Source organism: Hirundo rustica, chromosome 19, assembly GCF_015227805.2.
Source record: "Hirundo rustica isolate bHirRus1 chromosome 19, bHirRus1.pri.v3, whole genome shotgun sequence".
NCBI classification, from domain to species: Eukaryota; Metazoa; Chordata; class Aves; order Passeriformes; family Hirundinidae; genus Hirundo; species Hirundo rustica.
In genome coordinates, this window is record NC_053468.1 from 1,055,001 (window position 1) to 1,072,862 (window position 17,862).

The 17,862-nt window shown below is 55.6% G+C and overlaps 1 long non-coding RNA gene across 1 annotated transcript in view; it reads right to left on the reverse strand.

Moving 5' to 3' along the window:
- LOC120761167 (uncharacterized) overlaps positions 1-17,862 on the reverse strand; it is a 32,105-nt gene that overhangs the window by 5,673 nt on the left and 8,570 nt on the right. Inside the window, exon 2 of the long non-coding RNA XR_005703570.2 lies at positions 7,244-7,472. This is a non-coding gene — a long non-coding RNA (uncharacterized LOC120761167). The remainder of the gene's footprint in view (positions 1-7,243; positions 7,473-17,862) is intronic.

The window sequence follows — 17,862 nt, forward strand, 5'->3', positions numbered from 1 at the left end:
CTACCCCGAGCCGCAGGTGGCTGTCCTGGCGCTCCCAAAATCTCGGAGTAAATCCCGGGTTTATTTGGGACTAGAGCACCCTCTGCGCATCTGGAGGCTGCAGTTCAGCAGCAGAAACCAAGGCAGCGATAATTTATTAATTATGAGCTTAAGCTCTCCTTTTCACGGCTATTTACAGGGGCCGCCTCATTGTTAATTCAGAATAATAAAATAGAAGGGTTTAAAGCTCATTTGTTCCACTGGGTACCAGTCCCTGTGGTGGCATGAGCCCGGGTGCCACCCAGCTTGGGAGCGCTGAAACCCTGGTGGTGATGAAACCCGCCCTGAAAAAACCCACCCCGGAAAAACCCACCCCGGAAAAACCCACCCCGGAAAAAACCCACCCCGTTTTATCGCTCTGCGCTCGGTTTTACCAGGTACCGTGAGAAATGAGCAATCCAGCCGCCCCACATGGCGCAGGGCTGCAGTTCTGAGCCGCTCACGAGGCGGTGGCAGCGCCTGGCTAAGGAGAGACACTTGTGATTCATTAGTGCTTTGCAAAGGGCACCGGCACTTGACTCCGTTCGTGCATTAGGCAAAGGCTGATTCCTGCTATTTACCTCCACGGCAACGGCTGGAATTAGCACGGAGCAGCTCCCGCGGGCCGGGCTGGCCGCATCCGCTGCTCTGCAGGGCAAACACAGCTTCTCGGAGAACCATGGGACAGTCTGGCTTGGAAACAACCCTAAAAACCATCCAGTTCCACCCCGTGCCACAGCCAGGGACACCTTGCACTGTCCCAGGTTGTTCCAAACCTCATCCAACCCGGCCCGGAGCACTTCCAGCCTCCCTGGGCACCCTGTGCCAGGGGCCTCCCCACCCGCACAGGGAAGAATTTCTTGCCCATATCGGAACTAAATCTTCCTTCCTTCAGCTTGAAGAGGTTCCCCGTGTCCTGTGCACGCCCTTGTGAAACTAAAATCTCTCTGGTATGAGTGGAAGAGCCCAGTCCTCAATCCCACGGTGGCAGCAAGCCCAGGCCCCCAGCCTGACCTTCCCAACATCCACAACTCAACCCTGGCAGGGTCAGGGCTGCCGAAACCTGGGCACGTTCCCAGCCACCGCTGAATTCCCGGGAGCTGGGGGATCCAGCCGAGGTCCTGGTGACAGCATCCAGCCCCCAGCCCGCTGCTGCCACTGGGTGCTGTGACACACGGGGTGCCACTCGCTCATAATTACTGATTAAAAAACCAATTAAAAAGCCAAAGAAGACTGAAATGTGCATTAACCGGGTGACCCCGGAGAGACGGGAGCAGATCCGGAACCAGCACTTGCAGCGTGTCCATGGCCTGGGGACACCCAGCAGGGATCTGTCACCCCCTGCATGCACAGAGCACGGGGGTTCTGATGTGACATTAACGTCGGCAAGAATGAAAAGCGGGGGGAAGTTCCTGCTTTTGCCTTTTCTAAGCCCACAACGCATTTCGGCCACCAATAAAACCGCTCAGGATTTATACGAGGCTTTACCTCTTCAAAGCAGCAGTTTCTTCCTCTCAGCCCCTTTCATCCCAACATCCAAAGTGCTTCCTTTCCTATCGGTCCTTTCACAACCTTTTGACGGGTGGGGAATCCCTCTTTTCTTTTTTTAATCTTGAAAAAAGTGAGCCTGGCTGGGCTGTGAGCTCCGAACCCTCCTGACTGGCGGTGGAGCTGAGGCCGGGTGCCATCCCTGTCCCTGTCCCTGTCCCTGTCCCACTTTGCCCCAGCAGCAGCTGAGATACGCAGCAGAGGACCCCGGAGCTGAGATGCTAAAGGGGGCTGAGCCCTGCGGGGGTGCGGCACCCAGGGCCGGGCTCAGGGCTCAGGGTCCCCTCCGGGCCATCACGATCCCGGCGCAGAAGCCGAGCTGTCAATCCCGATAGTCGTGACACCGTGCAAACGCAAGCGCGCCGCGCTGGCCCCATCGATCCGGCAGCGCCGGGAACATCCCGGGAGCGGCGATGACACGGGAAGGTCACCGGAGCGTCCCGGCCCCGAGCGGCCCCTCGGGACCCCGCACAGCCCGGGAGACGAGGCTCGGGTGCCACCCGGAGCCGGGGGGAGGCGGCGGTGCCCCGAACAATGCTGTGCCATTAGCAATCAGAATATCCGCCGAGAAAATCAAGAGGCGAAATAATTGAGTCAATAGCGCTGCCGAAGGATTGCTCCTTCAGCCCCATTCTTGTGCTAACAATCCTCCAGCAGGGCCGGGGATTCAAAAGCTTGGAGAATCAAAAAGGAATTGATTTGATTCAGAGCTTCAGCCCGGGCTGTATTTAACACATCATTTTTTGCTTGCTCTACATAGAATAGAAACTGTTTGAAGGCAGAGGGAGGCAAGGGAGCGGAAAGCACAGGAGCAGAATATTCTGGATTTGCCGCTTTTCCAGGAGCGGGTGGACCCACGCTGTCCCCCCGACAGACCCTGGGGACCCACAAGGAGACACCCCCGGGCCCCGAGTCCCTGAGCACGCACCGAGCCCGGCCGGGGCTGCGGCTGAAGCGGGAGCAGAGCGAACGGAGAGGAGCCGCTGGTGCTCGGACCGCATCCGTCAGGTGCGAGGAGGGCGCAGGAGGCAGCGCCGGGGATGCTTCCCCTCGGGAGAAGGTTGAAGGTGCCTTTTGATCCCTCCCGGCCTTGGCACAGGGTCACAAATCCTCTCCCGAGAGCAAAACCGCGCGATTGCCACCCCAAAATCCCCAAATTCCCAGCTGGAGCACAAACTCCCCGCAGCTCCCTGCAGGCTGTGCTTTCTGCTCCCCTCCAAACCACCCTCTCCAGGATCCTGCAGCATCCCAGGGAGCTCCTTGCTCCCAGAAAAACTTCCAGGGTAAAACCCCTTGCACTGGGAAGTCTCTGTCAATTTTCTGCTTTTTGGCAGACACCCATACAGATTTTCATGATACCTGTAATGATTTCTGGGAGCCCTTCTCGGCCTGTTTTTATCTGTGAAAGGGGCAGGAAAAAATCCTCATCCAGCTCCAGCCAATGAAGACAAACTAGGAAATGCAGCATTTCCCCAGATTCCATTAAACATGAGGGCAACGAGCACTGGGAGAGGATCAGCAGCAAGAACAATACCACAGTCCCCTCCACAAACCACAAATTAAAACATCAGCAGCACTGAGGCACCTCAGAACATCCAGGCTCAAACACTTGCAGAAAAATCTGAACCAACTGCAGAATAAAACCCAGCATCCTGATCGGGGGAAGGAGCAAGCGCCAAGAACATTCCAGCAAAGCCATTTCTCTGCTCATTGTGAGGCACATGAAGCTCTTTTAAACCCTTTTGGGTCGTTATACCCCTCACAGAGCCCAGCTGGTGGCTGCTGACACAGCGGGGACCCCCCAGACCCCCACCCAGGCAGCTGATCTGATGTGTTGATGAGCAAGTCATGTCGCTATAATAAGGAGTGTTTATTTGAATAATAAGGTCAGGGAGTTAAGTAGTTGGTATTCCACTCGTAGGAAGCAGTTTGCACAGTGTCACTAATAATTAAAGGGGTTTTTTGACTAATCTAGTTGCTCTTCCTAAATATACTCCACTCTGTTCAAGAAACTCATCAAAGCAGCGAAGTGATCTTCGAGGTTATTAATCTCCTTTGCTCCACAGCTGGAGCAAATTTATTTGCTTGAATTAGCATGTAATAAACTTATAATAAAGCTGCCATATCCCTCGCTTTAGAGATATAGTTTGTGTAATGGGTAGTTAAATTTAGGTAATGTAGCCGTGGTCTTTGGGCTCGAGGAGAAGGGGAAAGGAAAAACTCAGCAGAGTTCTGTGTTATCCCCAGCACCGGGCTTCAGAGGGATTTCTTCCGGCCCAGGAGAAGTCAAACTTTTTGGAGGTCAGGTATTAAGCAGGAATTGTTCCCTGTGAGGGTGGGAGGCCCTGGCACAGGGTGCCCAGAGCAGCTGTGGCTGCCCCTGGATCCCTGGCAGTGCCCAAGGCCGGGCGGGATGGGGCTGGGAGCAGCCTGGGACAGCGGGAGGTGTCCCTGCCCACAGCAGAGGGGTGGAATTGGGTGATCTTTAAGGACCCATCCAACCCAAACCACCCCATGGTTCTGTGACTCTGCCATCAGCAGCTCCTTTGCCATCTCCAGACGAGCAGGAACAGCTGAGAGCTGTTTAACAAACCCCACAGTGTTGCCCTGGTTTTTCTGAGCCTTTTGATTTTCTTAAATGGAGTCAGATCTTTTTAGTTAGTGCACAATATTAAGAGCAGTTTTCTACCTTTTCCCACAGATGTAACATAAACAAATCCTTTGTTTTTCATTCTCTGTCCTTTGTTTGCATATTTCTAACCTGAAAACAACTGAAACTGACAATTCGTCTGGCCACTGAGGCTCAGGGGTAGAAACCCCAAAAAGCCAATCTTCTGCTGGACCCACAGATGTATAAAAAGTAAGAAATAAACAAAGGGGTCTCTTCTCTCCGCTCTCTCAGCTGGGAGCCGGTTCGGAAGGACCTCTGCCTTGCGAAATCTCTTGTCTGCGTGTGACTGCTTTGTGTGTCTCAGTGACACCGCCGTACCCCACAGGAGGGGTCCCCGCACACCCGTGGGTGCCTCCCCCGGCCACCAAAAGGGAATGAGCGGCACAGAGCACCCTCAGGGCTGCCCGGCAGGGGTGAAGCCCCAAAGGCCCAGCCCCAGGCTGCAGGGACCCAGGGGAGCAGCACGGGATGCCCAGGCTGGCACCGGAGCTGCCGACGACAGCAGCACCCACAGGAATATTTCAAACAGGGCTGAGCTTGGCGCAGGGTGCCCGAGTGAGAGGAATAATTCTCTTCAGTTCACAAAGCTGAGCCTGTCTGGGCTGCAGTTTCCCGGGTACAATAAATCCTGTCCCTTCCCCTTCCCGCGGAGCGCTGAGGGCAGCACGGCCCCGTGCCTGGGAAGGGGCAGATGGAGACGGATGCGGCACGGAGCAGAGTTCAGCTGCTCCGGGAGGACTGGCCCCCACCTCCTCCTCGGAGGTTATTATTCACAGAGCCTGGCTAGTAAATAATTTTTCCCTCTCTCCATTTCAGCTCTTTTCTGTTCCCGCTCTGCGCTGGAGCAGGGCCTGGGCATTAGCCAGAGGTGTCAGAGGTGTTAGACAAGGTATTAAGGAGGTGTCAATGGTGAAATAGCTGGGATTACAGTAAAGTCTAAATAAGGTGTAAAATAAAACCAAAGGTGATAAAGTCGTTGATAAGAAAAGCTGGAGAAAAATAGGAGTGCAATTATTTTTCATCCTGCTTGTTCACTCTCACAGTGCATTATCTATGGCTTTGCAAAGACTTAAGTGAGATTTTTTTTTTTTTTCCCCCAGTCTATGGTATTTTCTCCAGGCAGCGCCGCAGCTCCACGGCCCTTGCAGGGCAGGGAGAGCATCCAGCCCCTCCACACAAACCCACACCTGCCCGGGAGATGTCCCCTCCTCCTCCTCCATCCTCGGCCCGGGGATGGACGGGGACAACGCCGGCGTGACCTTGGCAGGAGCCGCTGGAGCTGTCCGGGCTGGGGACGGGCAGATATCGGAAGAGGAGGCGCTGGTGGGGACCCGTCTCTGCCGGGCTGTCAAGGCAGCTGTCACGGGCTGGGACTCACCTTCCCCGGCACCAACACATCCATCATCCCGACAGCCCCTAATCAGGCAGACGGAGCTCGGCAGAGGATGGAGAGCTCCTGCCCCCCCTCCCCGAGCGAACCGCGTAGGGAGGGGGGGAAAAATAATGTAAGAAATTACTCCGGATGGCAAATCAACAAATTATCTTTGATTACTATCCGGGTCTCCCGGCCTCCTCTTCCTCGTGCTCATCAGCTCTGTCTGCAGAGCCGTTCTGCTCCTGCAGCGCTCGCTCCTGCCGGGGCTCCCTGCAGCACCCACGGGCACATCCACGGGCAGCACCCACGGGAACTGAGCTGGGAGCTCAGGGGCCACCCAGGAGGAGGGAGGCTCCTTTTGAGGAGCCAAAACTGCGTGGGAGGATGCTCTGCCGGGATTCCCTGGCTCTGGGCTCTGAACCCAGTGACCCTTTCTGCCGGGCACAAACCAAAATGATGGGGTTTTTTTCCCCAGGGGAAAAAAAAAAAAACAAACAAAAAGAAACAAAAAAACCCACCACCACACAGGGGAATAATTCTGGCAAAGGAAAAAAAAAACCAAAAAAAAAAATCTAAAAGCACGTTCATCTGCAATTCTCCCAGAGCTGTGAAGGGTTATTAACTGATTGGATTTCATCACATCCCACTTTGCCGCTGCAGAGGCTGATTGTCCCGTATTTGCATTTCTCTCGGACAAGCAGCAATCCCGGCCCCCTCGGTGGGCACGAGGCCGTGCCCCCGGGATGGCAGCGGGAGCTCAGCCCCGTCCATCAGGGTTCAAGCACCAGGAACAGCTCTCTCAGCACCCTGGGGTCCCCGGTCACCCAGGAGCGCTTTCCCCCTCGCTCAGAGCCAGGGGCTGGGAAGCAGCAGCGTTTCAGAGGTGAACTTTGCGGAGTTAATTTGTTTTGGTTCCTTCGAACGGCACAGAACCAGGCAGGCTGACATCACCCGTGAAGGCGTTTAGAGGAAGGGATGAATACCAGCAGCAGATGGATGTGCTGGCCAAGAACAACCCGGGCGAGCTCAGCTACACGAGCGCGGTGCACCTTCCCTGCTTATCACCCTCATTAATAACGTCTTTACTCCAAACCCATTTCCATCACCGAGGCTTTGCAGTAACGACCCCGGGCAGCCCCCGCTGCCTCAATCTCCTCACAGAACGAGCAGCAAAATAAGGGAGATGAAAACCCATCAGAAACAAACGGCCTGTGCTGGGGCAGAGCGGGTACAGGGCGTGCTGGTGCCAAGACCCCAGGCAGGGGGACAGGCTGGATCCGGGCTGGCTGTGCCAGGACGGCACCAGAGGCACCACGGCCGCCCCAGAGCAGCTCTCCTTACGGGGGTGACATTCAATAACCTGGGGTGGGTTCCTGCTCTGCTGGGAGCATCCCAGAGCTGAGCCCTGGTGCTGCAACCCCAGCCCCAACAGCTCCAGCTGCGGCCCCAGCTCCAGAGGAGAACAGATCACACCGGTGGTAATCCATCTGCACTTCACTCGGCTCCTCCACCAAACCCTCCTGGTCCATCTGCAGGCCGAGGGGTGGGGACTGTGCACGGGCAGCTCAGGTGGCAGCTGGGCAGGGACAAACCCAGCCCGTCCCCAGCCCTGCCACCGCCATCCCTCCTACCTGGGAAACACGAGCCGGGCAGAGCGAGGCCAGCGGGGAAAGGACATCCTCTTCCAGGGCACTGGGAAAAGCATCTCCTCCTCCAGGGCAGCAGAGATGTGCTGTGAGTGCTGACCACAGCCTCTGCAGCGCTTTGGGGTGGTGTAAAGCCCACGGAGGTGTCACAGCTCCCCATGGATGCTGCCTTCATCACCCAGCTCTGCCAGCTTGGTTCTCCAGGCGAGAAGCTCTGGGAAAAAAGCAGAAGTTACTATTAGAAAGGCCAGTAATTGCCTTGTTTGTCCAGATTTGTATCAGCCAGGCCTCAGGCACGCCGTGGGAAGGGCTCTGTGGCGGCACATGGGCCGGGGTTGTCACCCAGCACGTCCCCAGCCCGACACACGGCTGAGGGAAGCTGAGATATTAAGTGGCTGATTTACATAGTAATCTGCACGGGGAGAGATGTTCGGGGCACTCAGCCTTCATCAGAACACTTGTCATATTTGTGCTTCCACGTCAACGGGGGGGAGAAGGGAAATGAGTCCTTGGGCTTCCGCACGTTTGTTTGGGTGTGAAAGCAGGGACCTGCTGCAGCAAATTAGAGCTTCCCATCCACGGGGACCCCAGCCCGGGCTGGATCCCACCAGTCCCACTGCTGCCTGTGCCACCTGGGCTCTGTGCTGAGCAGAAAACCACCAGCGTTAGAGTTTTTAATAAAACATCTGGCGCCATTGCAGGGCTGGGTGCTGAGCTCTCACCCATGGGTGCCCAAACTCCTCACCAACACCTCACCCATGGATCTGGCAAAGTATTCCCACTTCTTTTTTTCTTTTTTAATGTAAAAACATTCATATTTACGAACAAAACTGTCACTACTGTATGTTGTGCTCCTTTTCCATACGTGAAACAAGCTGCTTTCAAGTTTCTTAATTAGAATTGAGCAAAGTCTTAGAAGAACAATTAGATAATGGCGAGGAGGGGAAATATTTTCTACCCTCCATGTGAACGATGACAGGAGCTTCCTTCTCCTCACAAGGGCTGCAGAGAGTGGCTGAACTGAGGGTCACTTCTGTGGCTGCCCCAAGAGAGAGCCTCGATTGTTTTTCACCCAGCCAGGGGCAGGGGAGCTCCGGCTGCACCCCTGGACTCTCAGTTTCCACGGATCCACCGTTTACAGCTCCAGCCCAGGCAGTGAGGAGCCCCCACACCCCACCCCACGGCTGCTGTGCTCAGCACCCGAGCCAAGGCGGATCAGCTCTTCTGTCAGCTGCCACCAGCACAGCCAGAGCCACGGGCAGAACCACAGAGCAGCGACTTCCCCGTCCCTCTCGCGTGTGCAGAGCATCCCACCCCGGCCCTGACGCTCTGCCAGAGGAGCAGGTGGCAGCCAGAACTCGGGGAGGGAGGAGAGAGCCCAGCCTGGCTCCTGAGGTGGGGATGGCAGCGTCCCCAGGCAGGCAAGGGGCACAGCCCGGGGGTCTGCAGAGTTCCTGAGCTGTGGGAACTCACCCAGCCTGAAGAGCAAAGGTCACAGGATGACCTGAGCGATCATCTCACCCCCCAGGGGCAGGGACACTTCCCACTAGAGCAGGGTGCTCAGAGCCCCATCCAGCCTGGTCCTGAGCCCTTCCAGCTCCAATATTAACGTCCCTGAACGGATCTGCATGGCTGCCTGTGCTGCAGGGTGCTGGCCCCAGCCTGGAGCACACGGGCACGGCCAGCACGGAGCAGGGACACACCACAAGTCTCCCTTCCCAAAAACGCTTCCGCTCCTGGACCACAGCGGAGCCCCAAACCCCAAAGGAGCTGCACCCCACCAGCAGCAGCCGCCCGAGCCCCTCAGCCCAGCCTGGCGCCGAGCGAGCGAGGGTGATTAATATTGAACATCAACAAACAGAACAATTGAAGAGTCAACAGTTTAGGGGAAGAGGGGGCTGCCACAGCCCCGCGGTCCCGAGGATTATTTTAAATGTGCAAAATGCCATCTCTCTAAATAATCAAAGTGCGCTGCTGCGACTCGGAAATTGCCACCCACGGCTAAAGCTCCAATTTTAAACGCATCCTCGAGTCAATCTTTGTAAATTCCACATTAAATATTGATCAGCCCCAGAGAGGGCCGATGCTGCGTGTTCAGCATAGATGTGCCGAATTCAGGCAGCGAGGGCCGGGAAGGAGACTTTGCCCAGACCCCAGGTGAGGCACTGGCTGTGCACCAGGAGCCAGGGCCGTCTCCGGGGCAGGGAGGGATCACCACGGCTTGGTGCTGCCCCATCCCGCCTGGGACACACCCCAGGGAGCCTGCCTGCAGGAGCAGCACGTGGAAACACAGAGATGAGGACAAGGGAGCTTCCCCACCGAGGGACAGCGCCTAAAGCGCCAAGAGGAATGTTTAAACATGGAAAGGAAGGAAGGAAGGAGACAGGGGCTGGTGCTTCCCTTCTAAAGACACCAGCTCCAGCCTTGCTCCATGGGAGCAATGAGTGCGTGCCCACGAAATTCGAGTTACAGCATCAGCGCTGGCCTGGTTCCCACATTCACACCGTCACTGGAGGGCTCCAAGGGGAGGGGTCAACCACCAACATTCCCACGGATCCCATCGGGAAGGGGTTTAAGGATTGTTGGGAAACAATCCCTTCTACTTCCAAACCCTCAAACATTGAAACATTGTGAATATGTGTGTGTGTGTGTGTATATGTGTGTGTATGTGTGTATATATATATATATATATATATATATGCCTGGAGTATTACGAAATCATACTTGAAACCCAGATTCCAACTCCATTTCCCAACCACTCGTATAAAATTTTCATTACAGATTGCTGCCCTGCAGTGGAACCAGAGGGCAACTTTATTAGAGGCTGCCTGGCAGCAGGAGAACGAGCCAGTCAACAGCTCCAGATACTCCTCTGCAAGATATGGCAGAGTGCTGGAAACGGAACAGATTATATTAAAAAAAAAAGCAATTCAGAGCAATTTCTAGTAAAGAGTCAAAGAACCATATAATTCAACATTTATATAGACAAGGCTTCAAGGGAACTCTTAAAAAAAAAAAAAAAAAGTAAAACTCTGGTTGGATTTTCCCTCCTTTTTAAAATTTCTTTTCCAACCAGCCCTGCTAGGTTTGTGCCACCCTTGGCTCGGGCAGCACCTGCAGGGACAATTCCAGCTCCCAGCGCGTGTCTGACCGCTGCTGCCTCCCCTGCTCCTCCTCACCCCGCTCCCCACCGGAGCCAGGGCAGCTCCTGAATTCCCAAAAACGCTCCAGCCAAGCACTGTCCTGGTGCCCGAGCCAGGGACGGGGCTGATCTTCCCCAAACGCGCCCACATGCGATTTTCCCCTTCCTCCTCCTCCTCCTCCCTGGCTCACTTTTGGTGCTATAAAAAGAGCAGAGGAGAAGACAATCCTTTTCCCGTGATTAATTGGGGTGGGAGCGGGCCCGGGGACCTGCAGCATTTCCAAGGTGCTGCAGCTGCAGCCAGCCCCGTGACTCTCCCCCGCCGTCGTTTGTCATCTCCTGACACTGATAAAGAGCTTCTCCAGCGCCGTGTCTTTGCCAGGGAACATATCCATATCAAAGCTGCTTGGATCATCCTTTTGCAAACTATCTGCTGCCTTTTCTGGCCTAGTTTCCTTTCTGATTCTCCCGTTCTTTCCCTCCGAGAGCCCCTTGCAGCAGCACCACCAGCCCAGCCCACCCCAGCTCTCCCGGGGCTGAAGGCTCTCGGGGAGAAAAGGAGTCACCCTGCTTCCACATCGCCCAGCCTGGGACCTCTGCAACGCCAGACTGCCTCGGGCCATCAGCCAAAAACGCTTCTGCAGCCAAGGATGCCCGTGGTGGGACGAAAATGTTCCAGCCTGTGATGAGTCTCACACTCAGGCGGCTCTTGGCACGGTAGGGAGCTGCTGGGATGTGGGGATGGAGGTGCTACGATGAAGCCTGTACGAGGAGCTGCAGCTGCCGGGGAGAGGTGAAAACAGCACCTAATTCTCAATATCGCCTCAGGTCACAGCGTGTGGAGAGGAAAAGCAAACGCTCGCCTCCCCCGAGGTGCATCACAGCTGCAGGAGAGGCTTTGTGCAGCCCGAGCTGAGCAGTGTCCTCAGAGCCATCGGGGAAAGCATCTCCCGGCTTTCCAAGAGAGCAAATCCCACCTGGAACACCCGGGAGGCGAACAACAAGGAATTGCTGGGTTTTTGGTTGTTTTTTTTTTAATCCAGAGATGCTTTTCTCTCCATGATGGCTCTTCAAGAAGAGCTTAATGAGCAGCATCTCCTTGGTTCTGAGAGGCACGGACAGGCCAGATATCACCACTGATTCATTAGCACCCCATCACGCCTGCAGCCTCCGTGTTCCCCAGCCATATGGCCGGCACGACGGGCTTCCAAAATCTGGGACACCCACCAAGCCTTTATCGCCAGCAGCCAGCACGCTGTGGTTACACCGAGACGGGGAACATCTTATTCCAGGATCTCCCGGGTGTGAAGGAAGGACTGGGAGACAAGGTGACTTTGTGGGACGTGAGCGTCCCTCCTGCTGCAGGCAGGATTTAATCAGGATCCCTTGGGTCCTGAGCAAAGCACATCTCCAGAGTGGATGCACAGCTCCAGAGGAGATGCACAGCTCCAGTGGGGACGCACAGCTCCAGTGGGGACGCACAGCTCCAGTGGGGATGCACAGCTCCAGTGGGGATGCACAGCTCCAGTGGGGATGCACAGCTCCAGTGGGGATGCACAGCTCCAGTGGGGATGCACAGCTCCAGTGGGGATGCACAGCTCCAGAGGGGATGCACAGCTCCAGAGGGGATGCACATCTCCAGAGTGGATGCACAGCTCCAGAGGGGATGCACATCTCCAGAGGGGATGCACATCTCCAGAGGGGATGCACATCTCCAGAGGGGATGCACAGCTCCAGTGGGGATGCACAGCTCCAGAGGGGATGCACATCTCCAGAGGGGATGCACAGCTCCAGAGTGGATGCACATCTCCAGAGGGGATGCACAGCTCCAGAGGGGATGCACAGCTCCAGAGGGGATGCACAGCTCCAGTGGGGATGCACAGCTCCACAGGGGATGCACAGCTCCAGAGGGGATGCACATCTCCAGAGGGGATGCACAGCTCCAGTGGGGATGCACATCTCCAGAGGGGATGCACAGCTCCAGAGGGGATGCACAGCTCCAGTGGGGACGCGCTGCCTGCCCAGTTGGGAGCCACAGCTCCCGCTTTTTTCTCCCTGCAGATAAATTCCCCACACGACTGACCAGAGCTCCCAGCAAGCTGAGCCATGTCCAGAGCTCAGCCAGGCCCGAGCTCAGACCTCAGCCAGCCGCGGAAAACAGAGCGCTTCTCCCCAGCCCCACCAGCAGCAACATCTGGGCACGGCGTCAGGTGGCCATAAATAGATGTTAGGTGACCAAAAATAGACACTGAGCGTCCGTGTGCAGCCTCCAAGAGCATCAGTCTGCACAGGAGGCTCCTGGCTCTCACCCAGGCACAGGGGGAAGGAGCCCCCAAAAATGAGTGCGGGGAACGGCAGCACCCCGAGGTGCTCACAGCCCCGGGGGGTTTATGGGCCTTGGAGGAGGAGCAGAGAATTTGCTGTGGTGAGTTTGGAGCAGCCCAAAGAGCTGCTGGCCCAGGGACGTGTGCCCATGGAGACACGGTGGCATCTCCCATCCCTGCCGAGACCTCCTGCTCCTCCAGCACCATCGGGAGCTGCTCCCGGGTTCCCAGCGCCTCACCTGCGTTTTCTAACAAGCCAAAAACTCCCTCGTGACCCCGAGCTCTGCCTGCAGTTCCGCGGGACCCAGCGGGAGGGTTTGTGCTCCCTCTGCATTCACCAGCCTGTGTCAGCACTTTGTTACGCAGCCCTGCAGGTTCTTTAGTTTAAAAATAAAAAATAATAAAAAAGAGAGAGGCGTTTTCAAAGCTTTAATGGCTTTGAGAACAACACGGAGAGTTCTCTTTACTGCAGGAGAGGTTAATGATCTCCCTCTGCTACAGAACCAAACCGGACATCATAATAAATAACCATAATAAGATATAAAGTATCACCCAGAGCCGCTCAATGCAGAGAGCGGGCAGGAGCTGGGATGCATTTCCATTATTCAGAGTAAACTGCCGGGTGGGAAACGTTCAAAGTGAAGGCAGTCAATTAAAAAATGAAAAGCATTGCTTTAAACAGAGAGGGGCTGTATCGTACCCTGCCTGCACGACCGGGTGCTCTGGCTCCTGGCGGGGTGACACCGTGCTGGGGTGACACCGTGCTGGGGTGACACCGTGCTGGGGTGACACTGCCGGGGTGACACCACAGCCCAGGATGACACCACAGCCCAGGGTGGCCCTGCACTGCAAGGGACACTCACAGCGACTGCCAGCAGAACCAGACACAGAACCAGAGAATGGGGCGGGCTGGGAGGGACAACAAAGCTCATCTGGCTCCAACAGCCCTGACAGGGACAGGGACAGACACAGGGACACCTCTCACTGGGTCAAGCCCCATCCCTGGTTGGGCTCACAGCACCCACGGGTGCCCTGCTCACCCCACAGCGGCTCTGCCCCGTCCCCAGAGAGATGCAAACACACTCTGCTCTTCCCAGAGCCTGATGTGACACCACGAGCGCTGGGACACCCAGGAGGACCCGGACAGCAAAAACTCCATCAGAGACACCAGCACGGGGAGTGACACGTCCCTACAAACCCCAGCACGGGGAGTGACACGTTCCTACAAACCCCACACGGGGAGTGACACGACCCTACAAACCCCAGCACGGGGAGTGACACGTTCCTACAAACCCCAGCATGGGGACTGACACATCCCTACAAACCCCAGCACGGGGAGTGACACAATCCTACAAACCCCACACGGGGAGTGACACGACCCTAAAAAACCCAGCACAGGGAGTGACACGTTCCTACAAACCCCAGCACAGGGAGTGACACATCCCTACAAACCCCAGCACGGGGAGTGACACATCCCTACAAACCCCAGCACAAGGAGTGACAGGACCCTACAAACCCCAGCACAAGGAGTGACACGACCCTACAAACCGCAGCAAGGGTTGGGGTGACCCTGCCCTGCCCGGGGAGCAGCAGCTGATCCATCCAGCATCAGGAGGAGCCCTGGCGCGGTGCTGGGCACGGGAGGGGTCGGGGGTGGTCTCCCGGGGCATTCATCACCTTTCCTGAGGCTCTCACGCCTGGACAGAGCTATTAATCAGCGGCACATCATCCCTCCAGCCCCCCGGGCCCCTTTGTGTGGGTCCCTTCCCATCACAGCCAGATAAGATTATCAGTGACGAGCGAGACACCCATTGAGCAACACCTGACTCGAAGAATGGGATTTGATTTTACTTTTTTATTTATCCCCCAGTCTCAAAGATGAGCTGTTTCTTGTCTTGTCAAACCACATCCTTTTCTTGAAAGAACCGGCTTTAAGAATCCAATTTGTCAAGCTGGACAATCATTTGAGAATCCATAAAAAGCCTCGGTGACTTTATCAAAAAAAATAAATCAGAAGGTTTTAAATGGTAACTGAAAGGGATTTGAAAATAGGTTGAGTGGCCTACATCAATTAATCTTCAGAGAGCTGGGGCTTTGTGAAGCTGGAGTGGCAGAGAAGTGTCAAAAACTAGTTACCGGGCTTGAGGAGATGGAAGTTATCGATATTTCTCCTCTCCTTTTTCTCTTTCCCTGCCTCTTGAGAACGCAGCGAGGCGACATCCCCCTGCCACAGGGCGCTGAGGAGGGCAGGGCAGCCGAGCCAGGGAAGAGCAGGCGCCCAGGGCCGCTCCTCCCTGGGGATTTTGTTCCACCAGTCCCTCCCAGTGCCAGCCAGCGAGGGCCAGACCTGCTCTGCCACGGCGGCTCTGAGTCTGCCACCGTCACCGTCACCGTCACCGGGTGCTGGAGCTCATCCCCACCACGGGCACGGGCACAGCCCCCGGGCACCGCTGGCACTCACGGGTGGCACCCGAGCGTCCCCAGCCCCGTCCCCAGCCGGGCTCAGAGAAGGGCAAAGGAGATGAAGGGGTTCAGTTCAGCCCCGGGGCCGCAGCAAAGCGCTGCAAACCACAGGAGAGGAGCTCGGGGCCGGCGCAGGGAAAAGGAGAAGCTGGGACACGAGGGATTTGGGGAGCACAGCCAGTCCCTGGAACGGGGCTGGGACAAAACGGAGCCCCTGGGGTCACCCCCGAGGGGACACCTGGGTGGGAACCACCGACCGGACAATTTACCATCAAAATAAAGAGCTTAGGAGGAACCCAAACGCCGAAAAGGGAAAAGGGAAAAGGGCCACGCTGGATGTGAGGGGCTCCAGATGGCTCCACGGTTTAGTGCAATAAAAAATTTAATCTGACAGGCAAGTGTGGGGCTGGAGAATAATAATAAGACAAATAATTTCCTTAAAAAAACCCGAAAGGAATCGAACAGCTCAAAGACATCTTCATTTGCCACGAGGAGCAGAGACCATCAGTTATTTACTGCAGTTGGGAGCACATTCACGAGCTCTCAAACGGTATTTTGTTGCAGAAGCATAATATAAGGACACTTTCCTCGCTTCCCAGCCGGGGGAAATAGATCTGACTTGGAACTCGGCCAGAAGGGCTCCAAGTCCGGGCTCTGAAGCGAAGGTGATAACTTTGCCAATTAAATATGGATGTGATTTTTTTCCCCCCTCTCGTTCCCTGGAATACTTTTGCACTGCCGTTAGGTGATGATATAAAGACACAAGGCCTCCTGGTGCAGCTTAATTGCTCCTCTATAGAAAAATGATGAGCTGGATGGCGCTGCACAAGGGCTGCTGTGGCTACTTGCTGCCTTATTAATAGGTGATAGCGACGCGTGTTTAATTCTTCTGCCCAAGGAAAAACAGGGAGACAGCAAAACCCTGCTCAGCAAATACCTCAGCGCTGGCTAAACTGCTCCACTGAACAGCGAGGGGCTGAGGAGAGAGTTTACATTTAATCACACACTTAAACTGTTTTGCTGAGTTGATGCTCGGTGCAGGGGAGACAGGATGCACTCCCAATTAAGTGATCTTTTATTCCCATATCCTTGTATTTTTCCTTTTTATTGATACACAGCACAGACAATCCTGTGTTTTGCAGCCTGCTGCTGAATGATTTCTCGTCCAGGGCAAGCTGAGGACCTAAGGAAGCTGTTGTTCCAATGGACATGGAGCTCAGAATGGGCTGGGAGCAGAAGGGGCTCTGGGATATCTTCCCCTGGGATGGGGAGGGGGCAGAAATCACCTCCAGCACACAGGGATGAGCAGGGACACCTTGCTTAGGGGGAGCAGGAGGGAGTTTGCAGGGCAGAGGAGCTGGAAAGGTGGCCAAAGAACGCTGCCTGATAATCAATATTATCATTATCACAGAATCATGGGATGGTTTGGGTTGAAAAAGACCTTAAAGCCCATCCAGTGCCACCTCTACCATGGGCAGGGGCACCTCCCACTGCCCCAGGCTGATCCCTGACCTTGGACACTTCCCGGGATCCAGGGCTTCCCCACCCTCCCAGGGAGAATCCCTTCCTAAAATCCATTTATTACTATTATTATTATTCAGCCTTTAGGAAAGCAGTATTTATTACCATAGGCTTTCAGTCTTTAATTCCTCAGCAGCCACTCAGTCCCTCCTAAAAATCCACATTTCCCTCTGCTCTCTAACAGGCTCTCTAGGAAGAAGGGTTTTTTTTAAGGGACTGACTCTTGAAAAAGAAACTGGGGAGGAACTTCCCATGTGCATGAAAAGCGGGTGGGCAGGGGCTGCAGGGGGTTTGCATTTGCTTCTGCTGAGGCTCTGAAGGTTGAGTTTCATCCCCAGAGAAGCTGCGGGGGGAGCGGAGCAGGAGGGAGAGGCTGCCGCTAAATTGATGGCAACAGAAAAAGCTGGAGGTACAAATGGCTTGAGAAAAGGCGTGATGAGATGTGACTGCCCTGGGTGCCGGGACTGGAGAGAGCAAAATGGGAAAAGACCACCTGGACGAAGGGAAAATGCTTCTGATTGCTCGGGGAAAAACGGAGTTAAAGATCATTGGAACGGACAAGGCAATCTGGCGGCGGCTGGGATTGATTCCAGGGCCCGCAGGGGCGGGGGCTGCAGCCCCGGGATGCCGGAGCCGAGCATCCTCCGGGACCGGGGGGGAACCAGGCTCCTCCTGCCACGGCAGAGCTCCACAAAGCCCGGAGCCCAGCCCCAGTGCAGCACTGGGGGAACCGAGCCCTCCCTGCCCAAACTGGGGTGAACCAGGCGGATTTGGGGAGCACAGTTCAGGGGTCACACGTGAACCAGGCGGATTTGGGGAGCACAGTTCAGGGGTCACACGTGAACCAGGCGGATTTGGGGAGCACAGTTCAGGGGTCACACGTGAACCAGACCCATTTGGGGAGCACAGTTCAGGGGTCACACGTGAACCAGACCCATTTGGGGAGCACAGTTCAGGGGTCACACGTGAACCAGACCCATTTGGGGAGCACAGTTCAGGGGTCACACGTGAACCAGACCCATTTGGGGAGCACAGTTCAGGGGTCACACGTGAACCAGGTGGATTTGGGGAGCACAGTTCAGGGGTCATGAGTGAACCAGGCGGATTTGGGGAGCACAGTTCAGGGGTCACACGTGAACCAGACAGATTTGGGG